The sequence below is a fragment of the Maniola jurtina genome, chromosome 11 (assembly GCF_905333055.1).
Source record: "Maniola jurtina chromosome 11, ilManJurt1.1, whole genome shotgun sequence".
Lineage (NCBI taxonomy): Eukaryota > Metazoa > Arthropoda > Insecta > Lepidoptera > Nymphalidae > Maniola > Maniola jurtina.
Window position 1 is genome coordinate 7550035 of NC_060039.1, and position 16454 is coordinate 7566488.

Here is a 16454-nt window from a genome sequence, read left to right on the forward strand (position 1 = left end):
CGCGTCGTCAGATCTCTTCCTCTACTACAGCGTTCAAAGCCCACCTCCAGGAATCCAATTGCCAGTCACTCCCACACCTTATTTATTGCTTCCTCACCTTTTAATTGTTCCACGAAATTTTTGAAAAATCTATTATTGAAAGTTATCTTTATTTTAACATCAAATTAAGTATTTTGTTGCATTTGAAAGTATTAAGTTCACAAATAGGTAAATAAAATAATTTCCCAAATCAGCTCACCGCATCTTTTTGTTTCAAAACGCTAAATAGCGCTAAAAAGCACCAAGTTGAACGTGTTTGTTCAAGTTTATCCTCTAGATAATCGTAGATAAATCATTATTAGGTTTCTATAATTTTAAAGCCACTTATGCAAAACCTTGGAGCGGTTAGTGAATACTAAAAATAAGAGCTTTCTCAAACCTACACAGTTATAAATTACAATACAAACGTTATGAAGCAACAAGATGCGGCCCGTTTCTTTTGCAATTTGTTTTTTAGGTAAAGATTCTTCTGATATACTATCTTAATCATGGCTTGGTAGATTTATGTATGCTTTAAGTATCATTACGTAACGTATGTCGTAAATGATACCTTTGTAACGGTATAAAAATTTAACATTACAGAATATTACAACGTTATCAAATAAAAATAGACGTACTTAGTTACTACAAAAAATAATTAGAGCGGCAAAATTGAAATATAACGCACATGACGTGCATTCATAACAGAATGTAGTAGAAAGAGACAGATGATGATAAATACCCTTGCAAAAATTATAAAGTAGATACTTAATAACAAGTGTAAATTAAAAATTTTCAACACCCCCGACAAATCATTTTCAAATAAATAATTATGTATATCTAGGCAACGTCCATCTTGACAGCTTGACATTTGTCGATTGACACTTGAATATTATGAACCTAAGGGTTATCTAACCTTCTTTTCTACAAGAAAACTAGAAAATAGCTGATAACTTTTAAACGGCTGAACCAATTTTTTTGGATTATAGCTAAGAACACTCTCGATCAAGCCACCTTTCAAACAAAAAAAAGTAAATTAAAATCGGTTCATTCGTTTAGGCGCTACGATGCCACAGACAGATACACAGATACACAGATACACAGATACACAGATACACAGACACACAGATACACAGATACACACGTCAAACTTATAACACCCCTCTTTTTGGGTCGGGGGTTAAAAATAATAATTTGTCCCTCAGCATCACTTAGCAGTCGTGGAAAAGATTATATTATAAGCTTGGAGTTTCTCTACATTAGAAATGGGAAGATCCGTAGGCCACATAGCTCAGCGAATTGGGCGCTGAAGTGGCAATGGTAAGGTCATATAGTTTGAAAAATCGATGCCAAGTTTCTAGAATGGCAACCTCGCCCCGGAAAGCGCAGTGTTTTGAAGACAGACAGTGTTTTGGGCAAATGACGCGACGTCAAACGAGTTGCAGGAAATCGCAGGATTCAGGCGGGTGCAAGACCGTGGCGTGTGGAAGACACACAAAAGAGCTATGTCCAGCAGAGAACGTCTATCGATTGACGACGATGATAATGATGAATAATTTAATTTCAATTTATCTTACCTTACCATGACATCGTGCCAATGGAATTATTACGACATTTTAATGACGGTATTTATCGATCTTATTAAATGAATGATCTTAGCGTAGGGATTTCCAACTGAAAGTAACATAATACACCTAACTCAATGATATAATATATTAGTCTATATTTGACCGTAAAATTAACATAAAAAGTGTAACCAAATTCAAAAGTGCAGCCATTAACGCTCCGGTTTCACTCTGAACTTGTTAACTTGTATTACTTTGCTAGTTTTAAGTGAATTTGATTCTTACTCCACCTACTGAGAAAATAATATCCAGTAGCAAAATTTATATCGTAGGGTAAATGTTTAGTTCCGGCACTTCCTGTTTCGTTTGCTTCACCAATTAATGCATTTTTCGTGTCTCGCCGTCCTTTTCCGTCTTCAAAAGCTTACCGAAATAAATTAGACATTTCTTCATTTAGTTTCGTCCTTATATCTAGATTATTTATTTTTTGGAAATATTTTGGAAACGTCAATCACCTATATTAGTATCTTCTCTTTGTTGTAATTTAATTATATTGTGAATATTAATAAACTAGATGATCCCTTGACTCTATGATTTTCGGGGATAAAATATTTTTATCCCCGAAATATGCACTTTTCCGGGATACAAGCTACTCTGTACCTACTTCGCTTGGTCGGGTGGTTCAAACCATTCCCATTTTGAGAGGGGACTCGTGCTCCATAGTGAGCCGGCGATGAGTTGATGGTGATAAGATAACTTTCAAGTAAACTGTGTGCTTGTTAGCATCTTTTTACGTTTTACTTCCTAATCATGCTTCATGTCAGGAACTGTTGATGTAGGCAAGTGCATATTATTTTAAGACAGTAAATGTCAGTAGGAATTACAACAGACCTCAAGGTGTGGCCGAGTTAGGTAAGAGGTCAACAACACCTAGATTTCAAGCCTGAAGACACATAGTTTACGGCCGCTTACGCAATCTACTCGTGTGGTTCTAAAACGATTGATGGAAACGCTATAAAATGTGTTGGGTAAATTAGCATTTTGGGTTGGATTGGGTTAGGTAAGTTAGCTGATATTCATTATATGTTAATACAAAACAATATAAAAACGTAGGAACCAACTCTAGTATTGCCTTAAAAGGAGTTTCAATACTAATTAGTCTTATATTAGTTTGACTTGGTCGTAATATTTCCTTCGGATTTTTCGCCTACTTCCAGTTGTTCGATTAAATTGAAATTTTGCGATATCTATGATTTGGTTGAAAATTAGATGATTATTATAGTTCCATCTCTCATCATCATAACGATCATAGAGCATCTCTGATGATGGAGGTGAGCGATGGACATTAAAATTCTCTGAGGTACCGTAAGGCAGGACAGTCGGAATTGGTCTCATTATGAGTACTTTTCAAAAAATACAATTAGAAGAGCCTGATGGGAATGGAATGTAGGCATTAGAAAATGGAGTGTAGGTAGGCACTGGAATCCTCCTCCTGATGGCATATTATCATACAATAGAAAGACATATACTTTGATTTCAAGAGTAATTTTAGCTTTCAGTCTTTTTTAGTGTACTAAAATAAAAAAAGCTTATGCTTTAAAGTAAGCCATTTAATTTTAACTTATTCTTATGAAAAAAATGGTCACCTTTGCGTTGTCTTGCGACCTAGTTTTGTTTTTGCGAATGGTGTCCAAACAAAACGATGATCGTAAATGATACCGTACCATAGCTCATTGTTGGCACTAAAAGCATTAAAGAGTAGCAATATATCAAGTTGAATGCTCATGAGTAACCAGATGCGCAATTTTATCTTTTCTGGCTAGTTTTCAAGTGGCGAAAACCCATTAGTGGAGTATTATACGATGTGTATAACTCTCAGATAAGGATATTTTTGCACAAGGAGCATGAGTCCTACCTTACAGGATGAGCGCTTCTCCTTTGATTGACTCGTAAATAAATCTCAAAGTTATAAAAGGGTTACCAAAGGGTGAAGGATGATTCTGAAACTAAACATAATGTTACTAAATATATTCTAGCTAATGACTGATTAAAAAAATTTGGTACTAACTAAAATTTTCTGTGTAGCAACCGCTACTTTGCAACCCTTGTCTTTGATTTATTTATCTTGATTTGGCAAAATTTGATCTACTTAGCTCGTAACAGATTAAGTAGGTGACATTTGCTTTCTTAGGCTATCTACTTTACTTACATAAACAACGAGTAAGTGATACTGTTACTTTTAAGCAATAAGAGGTATGGATAAAATGCACGATACTAGATTTTTAACTTCTGACACTATTTTTATAATTGAACGTGACAAAATTTAGTTTACATATTTACTGTCTATAAAAAATAGAAAGTATCCGATTTTAATTGGGTGATGATTATTGATTAATTAATAGAAATCAATGAATTTAATACCGGAATTATACGGCTAACATACGGATGAAATTGAGGTGCACGATTGGTTTCGGGGTTACATAATATCATAACATTAAAACAGAAGTGTTACACAAACTGTGTCACACAGTTTTTGTCGTGGCACGGTCTGCTAGGTACAGCATATGACATTCGTTTTACGTGAGGATGACTCTATCTATTACAACTTCCTTAATTTTATAGACGAGTAAGTAGAAATATTTAAGTAGTATTTACTTAAATATTTTTTCCTTGAGCTTGATTGCAATCACGCCTGTTAATGTAGGTACAGCTATTAAATTGTGCAACTATCTATGTAGGCACTAGGCAAAGTTTAAAAATATTAAACGCCTCTCGAGTATAAGTAATATTAATATCACAAGCCATTACTTCTTTGGTACTTATAGGGTTATAATATATTTGTTAGGTAAACAAAAAATGAAATCTTCAACGAGTGTGTTTCCAAATTTCCATACATATCCTAGGTACGTGTACCTATTACAGGTATAATACATCTACCAATGTAATCGTTCTCCGGAAACGACTATAGTGATTTTCGTTATATTTTATCAATATTCCTGAAAGTTTGAAAAGAAGGAACAACAAAGAAAAGAAATTCAGATTTCGATTTAAACCAAATTGTACAATTCAAGATAATAGCACAGAATACTAACATAATATAACAATAGTAATGAAACACTGTGTAGAGCCGAAATACCTTATACAAATAAATTCAGTACGTAGCTAATTACCTAAACAAGTAAGGAATGTAATGGTTGACTTCGTGCTCTCGCTATGACAAATTGGTCAGGAATAGATTATGTTCGACTTTAGAATCGTTTATTTCTCCAACTACCGTTTAGGGATATAAAATGCTACCATAAGGCGTTTTATTAAATGAGTAATAGGCGCTATAAAATAGTTTTATTTGTTTAGCTTTTTATTAGCTTACCTCGTCTACTTAATGAACTTTATATCTGTTTGCTTGATTCAGTGGGCTATTCTTTTATAGATAGTTTTCAGAAATCAAATAAGTCATACGGTGTGGTCGACTAAATTAATCTGTTTTAAGATAATTTTGGAATTTTAAAATGTCTATTAAAAATTTATAACACCCCCGACAAGTGAAGGTTACAGTAACTAGAAAAGAGCTGATAACTTTCAAACGGCTGAACCGATTTTCTTGGATTATAGCTAAGAACACTCTCGATCAAGCCACGTTTCAAACAAAAAAAAACTAAATTAAAATCGGTTCATTAGTTTAGGCGCTACAGTGCCACAGACAGATACACAGATACACAGATACACACGTCAAACTTATAACACCCCTCTTTTTGGGTCGGGGGTTAAAAAGGATTAAGTGCATTACTGGCACTGGCATGGCGGGCCTTTAGGACAATAGTTTTTAAACTAAGAAACTGCATAATACTGTAACCGTAATTTGTTTCGATACAATAAATTGAAATCTTTATTTGCTTGCGGTAGTATCAATTGTTTTATATTATGGACTTTATAAATCGTTGTGTGTTGTGATGGTACAGTATATATGTTTATTTTTAAACAATTGTTGGTTCAAGTACAGATGAATCTAGACGGATGCACACACGAGAGTTGGCTGTTACTTTTTCAATGTCACTTCAATCAATCATTGGTTCGTCTCAGTGTGTTGGCGCCGACGCGCGGTTCCGTCCACCCCGGGGTGGACTATTTACGTACATTTCATTAGTTCTAAGAAGCAAACCCGCGGGGAAGTGGTTTTTGTATCGGAAACTGTTGTTTTTGCTCCCTTTTTATACAGTCTGTGCTCTGTATGTTTTATGTTTCGCGGATTTTATCACCGCAACTGCCAGTTTACTGACTTCATTCAGTCATTACGGTTCCCAAAGTGTAAAAATGAAGCCCTCTAAATGTCGCTCTGCTGTCTGTCCGTCTGTCTGTCCATCCATCCGTCTGTTTGTCTGTCCGGCGCATGTCTCAGTTCTCTAGCTCGTAGACGAAAGGAGTTACAACCCTGAAATTTTGGTATTTGGTGTAAGACGTTGACCCGAACCCAAATATTGAATTAGAAATTTAATTAATTTTTTTTTTCAGCTCCTTTTTCATGTACAAAAAAAAGGAGCAGAATTTTTTTTTTACCCTGGCATGTGGGGTATCATTGTTTAGAGCTCATTGAGTAGAGTACAAGTATATCGAGTATATTTTTCATTTTTTTATCTTAAAAAATAAGGAAATGAGGCGCCATCAATGTTGTTAGTTTTAGACCAAATTTTTTATGAAGAATTTTATAATTTGCTACGGAATCCTTTATGAAACGTTTAACTTTGCTCTTGTTGATATTATGTCGCATTAGGTCAGGCATGTGAAAGTATTGCTTGGTTACAGATTGTCAATTCACATAGTATAATTTTATTAATTTATGCTTGGAACACGAATGATTACAATAATCAGACTCTAGTCTATGTTCATAGTTTTACCTAATCAGCTAGACAGGTTTTATTTCATAAACTTTTTAATTTTTTTATACCTTAAACGTGTAATAACCTCGCTGTCGTCGTCTACAACTGGGCTTTTTTGAAGGAATTTCCACAGTCCACATAACTAGCTTATGCCCGCTACTCTGTCCGCGTGAACTACACAAATCGCAATTCGCAAACCCCTATTTTATTCCCTTAGGGGTTGAAGGGTACCTGCATGCCAAATTTCAGCCCGATCCGTCAAGTAGTTCAGCCCGTCCACCCGTGTGCGTTGATAGTTCAGTCAGTGAGTCAGTCAGTCAGTCAGATTTTCCTATTATACAGATATGATGAAAAATGTAAAAGAAAAAAGTTCTTGTAAGAAAATAGGTCCTTTCCCTATTCTGCTTTTTGATCTTCTAAACTTCGTTTAAGTCTTTATTACTTAGTTTTTTTTTAAAGAATATTAGCTATGCTAATCATGACTAATACCCCCTATTTTTGACTTTTGCCTCCAATTAAGCGTAAAGCTTGTACCAGGAGTGAGTACGACAGTAGTGCAACGGGTGGGGTATGAACCGCCGATCTTTCGGAATTTCAGTCCACTCCTCAACGGTTGAGCTATCGAGGCTCTCGATATCGGGGGTTTGGTTGAACGTTTCGTCTCGCATCGAAATGGATTGCGTCTGTGGGCAGCATTCCTTATTTTATGGGGCAAAGCAATCGCAGTAGATCGTTAGAATGCATTATAGACAGATAAAAGTTAAAACTAATAGTTCTGCTAACCGCAATTTCGAAAATACATCATAAATCTTTAAAGTTATACCTACTAACATAACTACTACCTACTAAAACTAGATTGACGTTATCGGGCAGGGTAAGCATAATAATCGAAGCTAGTTCTATTGCTTTTATTATTTAATTGATAAATTTTCTTTGAATTTTATACTAAATATTACATCGTTTTTCACAATAAGTACTTTACGTAAAAATATAAACTAGCATTAAACACTTAAACACTAACAATAAATAATATAATTATTACTTCACTTTCAATATAACATTCAATAGTTATGTAATACTGATACAAACAACGTTTATGTAAAAGGATTTTATAAAAAAATGTGGTGTGTTATGTAGAAAACAGATAAATATTCATAAGTTACCGTTGTGCGTAGACGTACGGTATGAAACGTTAGTTTTTTAATAATAACGGTGCCCACACTGTCCAGTAATATTCTTTCAAAGGCTTTTACATCTAGATCTTATTATCAAGACCGTAAGTTTCATATTTATTAATGGTCTTTGAAGTGTGCGATTGTTTCATGGGCACACACCGTGTCGGCACGCTACATTCGTGCAATTCTATTGTTTTCTATTGTCCAGTGATAGTGTTACTGATATAGCAGTTAATTACTTCAAGTCTACTGTATAGGGTCAAAAGAAGACTTTGTCCAACGTGCAATACCTTAGACGTATATGCCACCTTTACTATCCAAGTTTTTCCTCAACACTTTTTTTTTGGTAACAAGAGGAAAGCTTCATAAGGTGTTATAATAAGATTTCCTGGGTAGTCACCATCAGCGTATATTGGAAAGCTCCGAGGTCTCATATATTGTGAACGCATCGGTGCCTCCCTTGCGCGACGCCCGCCCGTTGCGCTCGGCAAGGAGGAAGCCTCGCATCGTAGCATAGCTGCTTGTGCCACAAGTTTGCAGCTTCCCAGGGTCGTACACACGGATAAGTGCACCTAGATGCCTAGTAATCTGCCACTTCCCGTTATGTCAGGTTATTTTTGTCACGCACTGGAAAAATATGGAACCGGTGTCGTCAGGCATAAAAACAAATACCATTAGAACCCCTCTACACTAGAGCTACAGATATTTATTGGTGTTGGTAATCACTTAACATCAGATAAAATTTTCGTAGATACTATTTCTTTCAATTCTCTTTCATAAAATCCGACTACGAGTCGCGAAATATTCCTGTACGAATCACGGATATTATTAGGTGGCACTGTTATATGTTCGCGAAGTCATTGATCTATATAAATGTAACGGCCTGCTCTATTTCTGCCGGTCTTTTATTTTTGCGTCGCTATTTCAATGTTTAAAGGTGAGGGCTTTTTCTTCGTCTACGAAGAAGTTTGTTTTCATGGTGTAAATCTATTCTAGATTTATTTTCATTTATTTATTTATGCAAATAACCGCAATAACAATTGTTACGACAAAATAAAGCATAGATTATATTATACAAGGAATAAAGCTTAATTTGCTTATTTCCGCTGAAAAGCAGCTTTCAGATTTAAAGCAAATTGTGCTTTTTATTCCTTGTATATCATGGACTTCCGCAAAGTAACACCTGCTTCTTAGCAAAGATTATTATGTTAAAAATAAAGATTATATTAAAAACTCCGACGAGGTAGAAATTACTATTACGGTAATTTTACGGTATTCAAAAATAGAGCAAGTTTAAGATTCTTATTTGTACTGTAAAATGTAAGATTGACTAAAAAAATGCCTAAGTACAATATTACAACCAAAAAATAATTTATAAAAAAATTACATGACGTAACTGTACTTAGTAAAAAAGTTTTACTTCTTGTAAAACCAGCGCACACCTCTTATTGCGCGAACTAAAACCTGTACACCTTTTTTAAAATCAACAAATAAAGAAATACCCAAGTAATTGACATTCTTTAAGCTTTAAGATTAAGGTGGGAACACATTAAAAACTGCCCGTGTGTACTTAATTGAATATTAAACAGGCATAGTTTACCGATAGCAAATTATCTTCTTATGTCAATGTGTCAGGATAAGGCACCGTTTGAGTTAGCACGTTCGTTCGTTTGGTTTATACGATTATTTACCTGGAAAACTATGATATACCTACCTACCTATACTACATAGGCAGGTAAATATGAATTTGAGATAATGTTATATTTCAATATTAAATATTAAAAACGTGATAATGCTGATTTGTTTTTTCATTGAAAACACACAATTATTATATGTATATCATAATTTTATTAAATAAATATTATTATTTTACGTCATTATAATCAAACTTAATTATTTTATTATTGTGTCGCATTTTTTGTTCTTTTGTGAGTCAATGCACATTACCCTTATTATGTTTTATCTTTCGATACTTTTATGGGCAGCCCAAACTCTTTATTAACTGTTGGCTGCAAACTTTGACGAGGAAAATTTCGTTTTCTCGCTAGGATACATACCTACTCGTAGTATACATCCCCGCGCTCTAAAAATAGTAGTAGTAGTAGAAGTAGGTATATCAGTGTTCCACTAGTAGGTCTGACTGACAGACATGTTTTTTTACATAATATTTCTTTATAATAGGATATTGCGATGATATAAGAGCATTTCTCTAGTTAACGTAATTATAACGAGTCAAATTGAGGTTCTTATGCATGGGTGGATATAAATAAAAAGATTCTACTTATCTGCGAAATTCTAATCAGCGATCTCGGTGCAAAGAAAGTCGGTTTTCCATGCCATGCATATGTATGCTGTGCGTTAGATGAGAGCGGCGGACCGTGACAATACTGCACTTTTAACTTGGCCTGCCTCGTTTATGAATTCGAAATTAATAACAGTTGTTACAGTTAATGGTAGGTATTTTAAGTCAACTTAAATTAAAGGAAAATTGCAAGTGTTCATAGTTATTATTTTTGAAAATTAATAAACGAATTCCCGCCGGACAAGGTAGCGGGAATTGGGCGGATGAGAAAGGCCGAGGACCGTGTGTGGTTGCACGCTCTTGGAAAGGCATATGTACAGCAGTGGACGCAAACAGGCTGATTGATTGATTGATCGATACCTACTACTTTAAATTGCATTTTTGGATTGAGAGATAATACCTACCTATTGTCGCATGAACATTAAGCACCTAGGAGTCGGACAGTGCACAATTGACACACAATATAATATGTAAGTACCTACCTATATAGAAATACGGTAAAAAAATTGAAGTTTTTTACATTGCATTGCGTAGCCATCATACCTTCATATGTGTATCCATACGGAACAAACGGATATGCACTAGTCAAAGTACTTGACGTACATTCTTTACACGTCACAAATGGCTTCCGGTTGGATTGTTTTGCGTTGTTAATGTATTCGTAGAACCATAAATTAAGGGCTTGTAAGCCTGTACAAAATATTATGTTGTTTATTGTTTAACGTAGAACTGTCTCTTTCATTGATGACAGGTTTTACTCATAAGTGCGCATAAGTTTTCTCATGCTAAGTAAAGATATAGATCATGCCCTAAGGCGCAACGTACTCTGCCAGAGGGAGTGGAGGTGAAGCGTGGCGTCTTACTTGGTAAAAACTCAAATTAATCTTTATTTCCTTTTGCGTAAAGGCGACGAGCGCGGTCCCAAGATTCGCCGGCGCGACCCCATAAGCCACGAGTTCTTTGAAACTCCTTCGTGTTTAGTTTTCAAAATTTCAATTTTTAACCAATTATTATATCAACATGCATAACGCTGAATATAGTTGTTTTCAAAAAGACTCCACTTGGTCTAATCCGTACTTATTTGGTGGTCAAAAACTTTAACGGTAACTATCGACGTTGAACTGGCCCTTTCAAATTAGCTAACGTTGGCGTAACTCTGACATTAATAAGTATAGGTAGCCCAAAAATTGTGCCTTAAGCAGCCTTAAGGTTACAATAACGTACGTAACTCGAGTGTCAATTTCTTAACTTGATATTTTAGGCCCCGGTATCAAGCGGAGCAAAGTGGAGCGTAGCAGATAGATAGCGTATAAAAATTATCACGTCATCTACCTATAATCTGATTGGTCTGCCAAACAGATCTCTAGTTCCATCTTCGCTTCGATGCATACAGGGACTTACATTATTGCGGAGGGTTCCAGAGGACTGATTTCATGTGTGACTGTAGCATTTGTAAATCTGATGGAAAGTTGGTATTTTTCCTACTTTTCTGTTCAGTACTTCGTCTATTTATAAATGAGTTTTGCAAGAAAGCGGAAGAATTTGCTCCAAATCGCAGATTGAGCGTGACGACGTAATGATAAAGTACCTACGTTTCTATTTGTCTGTTGTTTTAAGACATTGTGTTGTACTGTTTTCTAAATTAACCGTTGACTTTTGGTAATTCCCGTGATATTTGTCAGTTACACGATCATAACGTTCAATCAAATTAATTAATGAAAGATGACGTGACCAAGTCGCGGCCGAAGCCCCCATTGAAGACTCTCCAAAGAATTGAACTTTGTATTCAAGACATTGATTTAAATAAGACGTATCTCTTGATCTCTTTCAGGCGACCTTTGGCAGAGATTAGATTCTTAGATTCTTTAAAAGAACGCGGAAGGGGTGTAAAATGAGGAAGATAAATAAATAATTTCACTACGCATATTATAAATGCGAAAGTGTGTTTGTTTGTTGGTTTATTGGTTTGTTGGTTTGTCCTTCAATTACGCAGTAACAGAGAAACGGATTGAAATGTTTTTTGCGTGGGGAATGATAATTATAGGCCACTTTTATCCCAAAAACTCAGAGTTCCTACGGGATTTTTAAAACCTAAATCTACGCGTACAAAGTCGCACTCTAGTATATAATATGTACTTAGATAAATAGAGCAAGGAACATATTATTTATTCTAGCCGGGTAGTATGTAAGATTTTATTACAATTTACAACGGAGTGGGATTAGTATTCGTCAAAGTTTTTAATTGTTATTATTATTTCGGCCTTTATCGGGTTTGTTGTACACGTATGACCTCCACGGCCGAACGACGTCCAGTTTGTATCCGGTCTAGGTATCTGAGTTGCATCTTAATTAGAAACATATAAAAAGGTATAACCTACCGGTGGAAAATTTAGGCACGGGTTATGTATTTGGAGCGGTCATATTCTACAAGGACGCCACACAAGTCTACGAAGTCTACGCACAACGTCTTTGACTCTTTCTTCTGTATAAAAATACCTTAGAAGGAATTTTAAGTAGGTTTTGTTATTTTAGCGTTTACAATGTCGTGAGTGATATCCATTATCAATATAAATGTATACTAGGTTTTGTAATTGTAATAACAAAGGTACAATTACAATTGCTTGATTTTCATTAAAAGACATTCTAGGCAGTGACTGTAATCTCATGGTTACAAATTACAATATTCAAAGCTGCATGCTAACTACATAGGAAACAAACAACAAGGCCTGTCACATCAATCTAAAAAGCATTAGTTGGCACTTCTTATCTCGACTTTCCAGTTTCCACGTTCGGTTCGACGAACGCGGTTCAAAAGGGAAAATGTATGCGTTGTTGTAATTTTCATTACCTATTGCCTGCATACTTAGTTTGCAATGGAGAAAACTGTTTGAACTTGTTACCTACAAAAATTCTGTAAGTGCTGCTATTTATACTAATTTTTTTTTTGCTAAAAAATTGCAAGATATGTAAACCTGTGTGCTATATTTGTGTAACTTAGTTTCAAAATTTTGCTAACAGGTAGGTAAGTAGGTATGTACACAGTACAGGTATAGGAGATAAAGCAGTCATTTTGAAAGGACTGAAGGGGCTTGAAATTGTTGCGACTTTTGGGAAGATTTTTTAAAATAATAATATTAATAATAATATTATTTTATTTATTTAAGAAGTTTACACAGAGTTTAAAAAAGAAGTTTAAATAATGAACGTTACATGTAACATGTACATAACATAAATATTCGTGTTTATTGCGGTCAAATTGTGGGTTGTAACTTCGAAACAACCTTTGTAATCTAACAAGAGTGTGTGAATGGGTTATGTAATATTAATTATTCAAATGTTTATTAAAATTTTGGCGAAAAGTGTCCCGTAATGATCTAGTTTTTGCCACTTAAATATACTAAAGAGACCGGTTGGAATAATATAATCGGAGAACGCCAGTCTAACATATAACGCGCTTCTGGGCACACGCACGTCGTTGTTACGTTTATTTGACTTGTTTGTGTTTGGCCAACGTTTGTACCAACAAAATGTGGCTTGGATTTGGTGAAGTGTTTGTGATTGGATTGACCCCACTGTATGATATGAGTTAGCGCAAATTACACAAATGTTTTTGGACGGAAGAGGTTAGTTTTCAGGAATATTTTTCATGATGTCATTTTCATCGATTTTTAACGGCTTTTCTTTGTGTTGCTTTTTGTTATAGTTTGGAAAAGTGGAAAATCATGTTAAATTGTTGTAGTGTTACATGTTGTGTAATTAATGATAAGGGTTAGTAACTGGTTTAATTATTTTTAGGTAAACGATGCTGATAAAATTTTAATTCGGTTTTAATAAAGACTTGTTAACTACTTAGGAAAAACATTTTTAATATGTACGTTGCACCAATTACTTTTGATTAGCACCTTAAGGTTAGTTTAAAGGCATTTATTAATATTCTTGTGTAAAATTCAAGAAACGCCGGGTTTTCACTTAGCGCTGGGGCACATAACACATTGTACTCATTTTTTTATTCCCTATACCATGCAGGCAATAGACAATTTACGGAAATGTTAAACATATTACCTACTTACTCATAGAATTAGCATTTTAATTGCTTTAACTTTTACCCTGTGTTAAATACCGTACTGATAGAATACTTGATGTAGAGTACATTTAGATTAATTAGCATGTAAAGGTGGTCGTATTTAAAGTTTTTGGTAACGATGTCTTGTATGATTTCCGAGTCTGAAGAAATGGAAGTTTTGTGCTAAAATCGGTACAAATTATTATTTTTCCTTACTTTTTCTCGAATTTTTATTTATTTATAAGTTTAACTTTATGATACCTGAAGTAGGAAAAATGTTAATGAAAAACAATTTCGTTTTTATGGAACATTTTAGATCTTTTCTTTAGAACTAGGTATGTTATATTCTGTGCATTTTTAAACTTGTATGACTGTAGATAATACTTTAAGAGAAAAGCTAACATAAATTACTTTTTGTAGTAGGATTGTTAAACCTAGTTGTCATGGTGATCATATAAATAAAAGGCTTGACCCTGACTCCAGACGCCCTAAGCAGGTCATTAACGACCTCGACGATCAAATCATGCACCCTATCTTGTATGGCAATACACATGTATACCTAGTACGCGACAGATCGATATAGCAATCGGGGTGGGGATGTCCCGCACACCCGCACGGACCCCGCACTAACTCGTTGCGGAATAGCGCGGGTCACATGCGGATATGCGTAGCGTCTCCCCGCCTCATACTCCGATTGCCATCTCGACCAGTCGCGTACTATACAATCTGTGCACTGCGTCTTCGCTGGCGAAGACGTGGTCCCCGATTTCTAACATCACCTGAACGTAGACTCACGCCACGGTCTCGGACTAATCAAGTCTAACCAATCCATTCGTCCCAAAGTCATTCTAAGCCATGGTCCAAGCCTCACAGGAACAACCTTAGGAAGACGTTGCTACACGATTTCTCCAATTATTTTACTCTCAGGTAGAGCTACGCACTCGCCATCCCCACGAGTGGTGACTACGCAGCAATCTTACTCCGAAACTAAAGTCCTGACTCCTAAGTGACTGACTGGTTTAGAGTTTAGACTAGGTATATCAACGTTATCTATCAGCAATGTATAGCCTACGCTGGACGTAGATGCTTGATACTTGATGTTTATAGAAAGGTGAAAATACACATTAAGCAAAGCTATTCACACAAAATTTTGAGTGTAAAATTTTACATTTGCCTAACTTAAAAAAACTAAAGTAGTATTTATTGAACATGAAACTGTATCGTTTCTTTTTTTTTTTAATTTATCTATCTGTGAAAGAATCATCCAATCATTTAACTGCACTAAGTACCTGTTTAAGTATTTGAAATCAATAATTTTCTATCACGTGCTGTATTTTCAATCTAGATACGAAAGTTTATTGCATATGTATGAAATGTTAATAAAATAAACGCAATGATATTGCACAGCATGCAATTGTATGCGATTCTCAGTTTTAAAATTGAAACTCTGTTGTATTAGCAGTAATAAGTAGTTTCTAGAAGTTGGTGCATAGGTGTTTTGTCATCAACCTAATTATTTTAAATCAAATCAAATCAAATCAAATTTCTTTATTGCGAATTTGGGTAAACAGTGGAGATGTTACAAAGATAAAAAGGTACAGCCAAATTCTGCTTATAAGCATGCAATATGTTACAGTAAATTAAGATACATTTTGGTCACACAAAAAAAGAATATGAGCCAAGTTTATCATGCTGAATAATATTCCCCTTTGCCCTCTAACTTAGCGTAAAGCTTGTGCTAGGAGTAAGTACGACAATAGTGCAACGGGTGGGGTTTGAACCAGCAACCTTTCGAATTTCAGTCCGCTCTTTTAACCGTAGAGCTATCGAGGCCTTAATTCGAATATCATCATTTATGTCTATAGGTACATATATACCTACAATACAATACATAATATCCTTTATTACATCTAGTGGCCTTGTCCTCTCGCTGTCGCTGATGCCTATTACCATGATAGTTTGCTATACTTATAGCATTTACCACCAATACACAAATCTGTAAAGGTCTCCCCTTCACTAAAAAGGTTCCCTAATTTATTTACTTTGTGATTAAAAAGTCTATTATTTGACTCAGCTGTTCAGTTTTTATACTAGCAACGTAGTGAAAATACCCAATAAGAAAATTGTGAAAACGTTTTTCTTTTCATAAACTTATCTATTTTAGATCTTTATAATTTGTATACCATAGAGTACCTCTTTATTTAGGTACCATGTTGGTGATCGATGTGATACTTCGCTGAGGTACAAAATTTAGACTAAACACTCAAAATTCAAGACATGTTTACAGGAGAAAAAAATTAGGCCTAATGTTTTTTGAAACACTGAAAGTGTTTCACAATACTGTTTTTTCTGGCAGCATACCTCGCATGTTAAACGGTTTACTCTATAGCGTGAGTGTATGTCATGAAATGGTTTCAACCTTGTGTCGTATTAATTTATGGGTTTAAATCCATTGTT

At 34.9% G+C, this 16454-nt stretch overlaps 1 protein-coding gene and 1 long non-coding RNA gene across 3 annotated transcripts in view; one reads left to right on the forward strand and one right to left on the reverse strand.

The window, feature by feature from the left end:
- Positions 1–16454, forward strand: part of LOC123869418 — an 88958-nt gene that overhangs the window by 50516 nt on the left and 21988 nt on the right. The window lies entirely within an intron of this gene.
- LOC123869434 lies at positions 3668–14790 on the reverse strand. The gene is made up of 3 exons (XR_006796888.1): positions 14732–14790; positions 7297–7299; positions 3668–3677 (listed from the first exon to the last, which is right to left on the reverse strand). It is a non-coding gene; the product is annotated as an uncharacterized LOC123869434 (long non-coding RNA).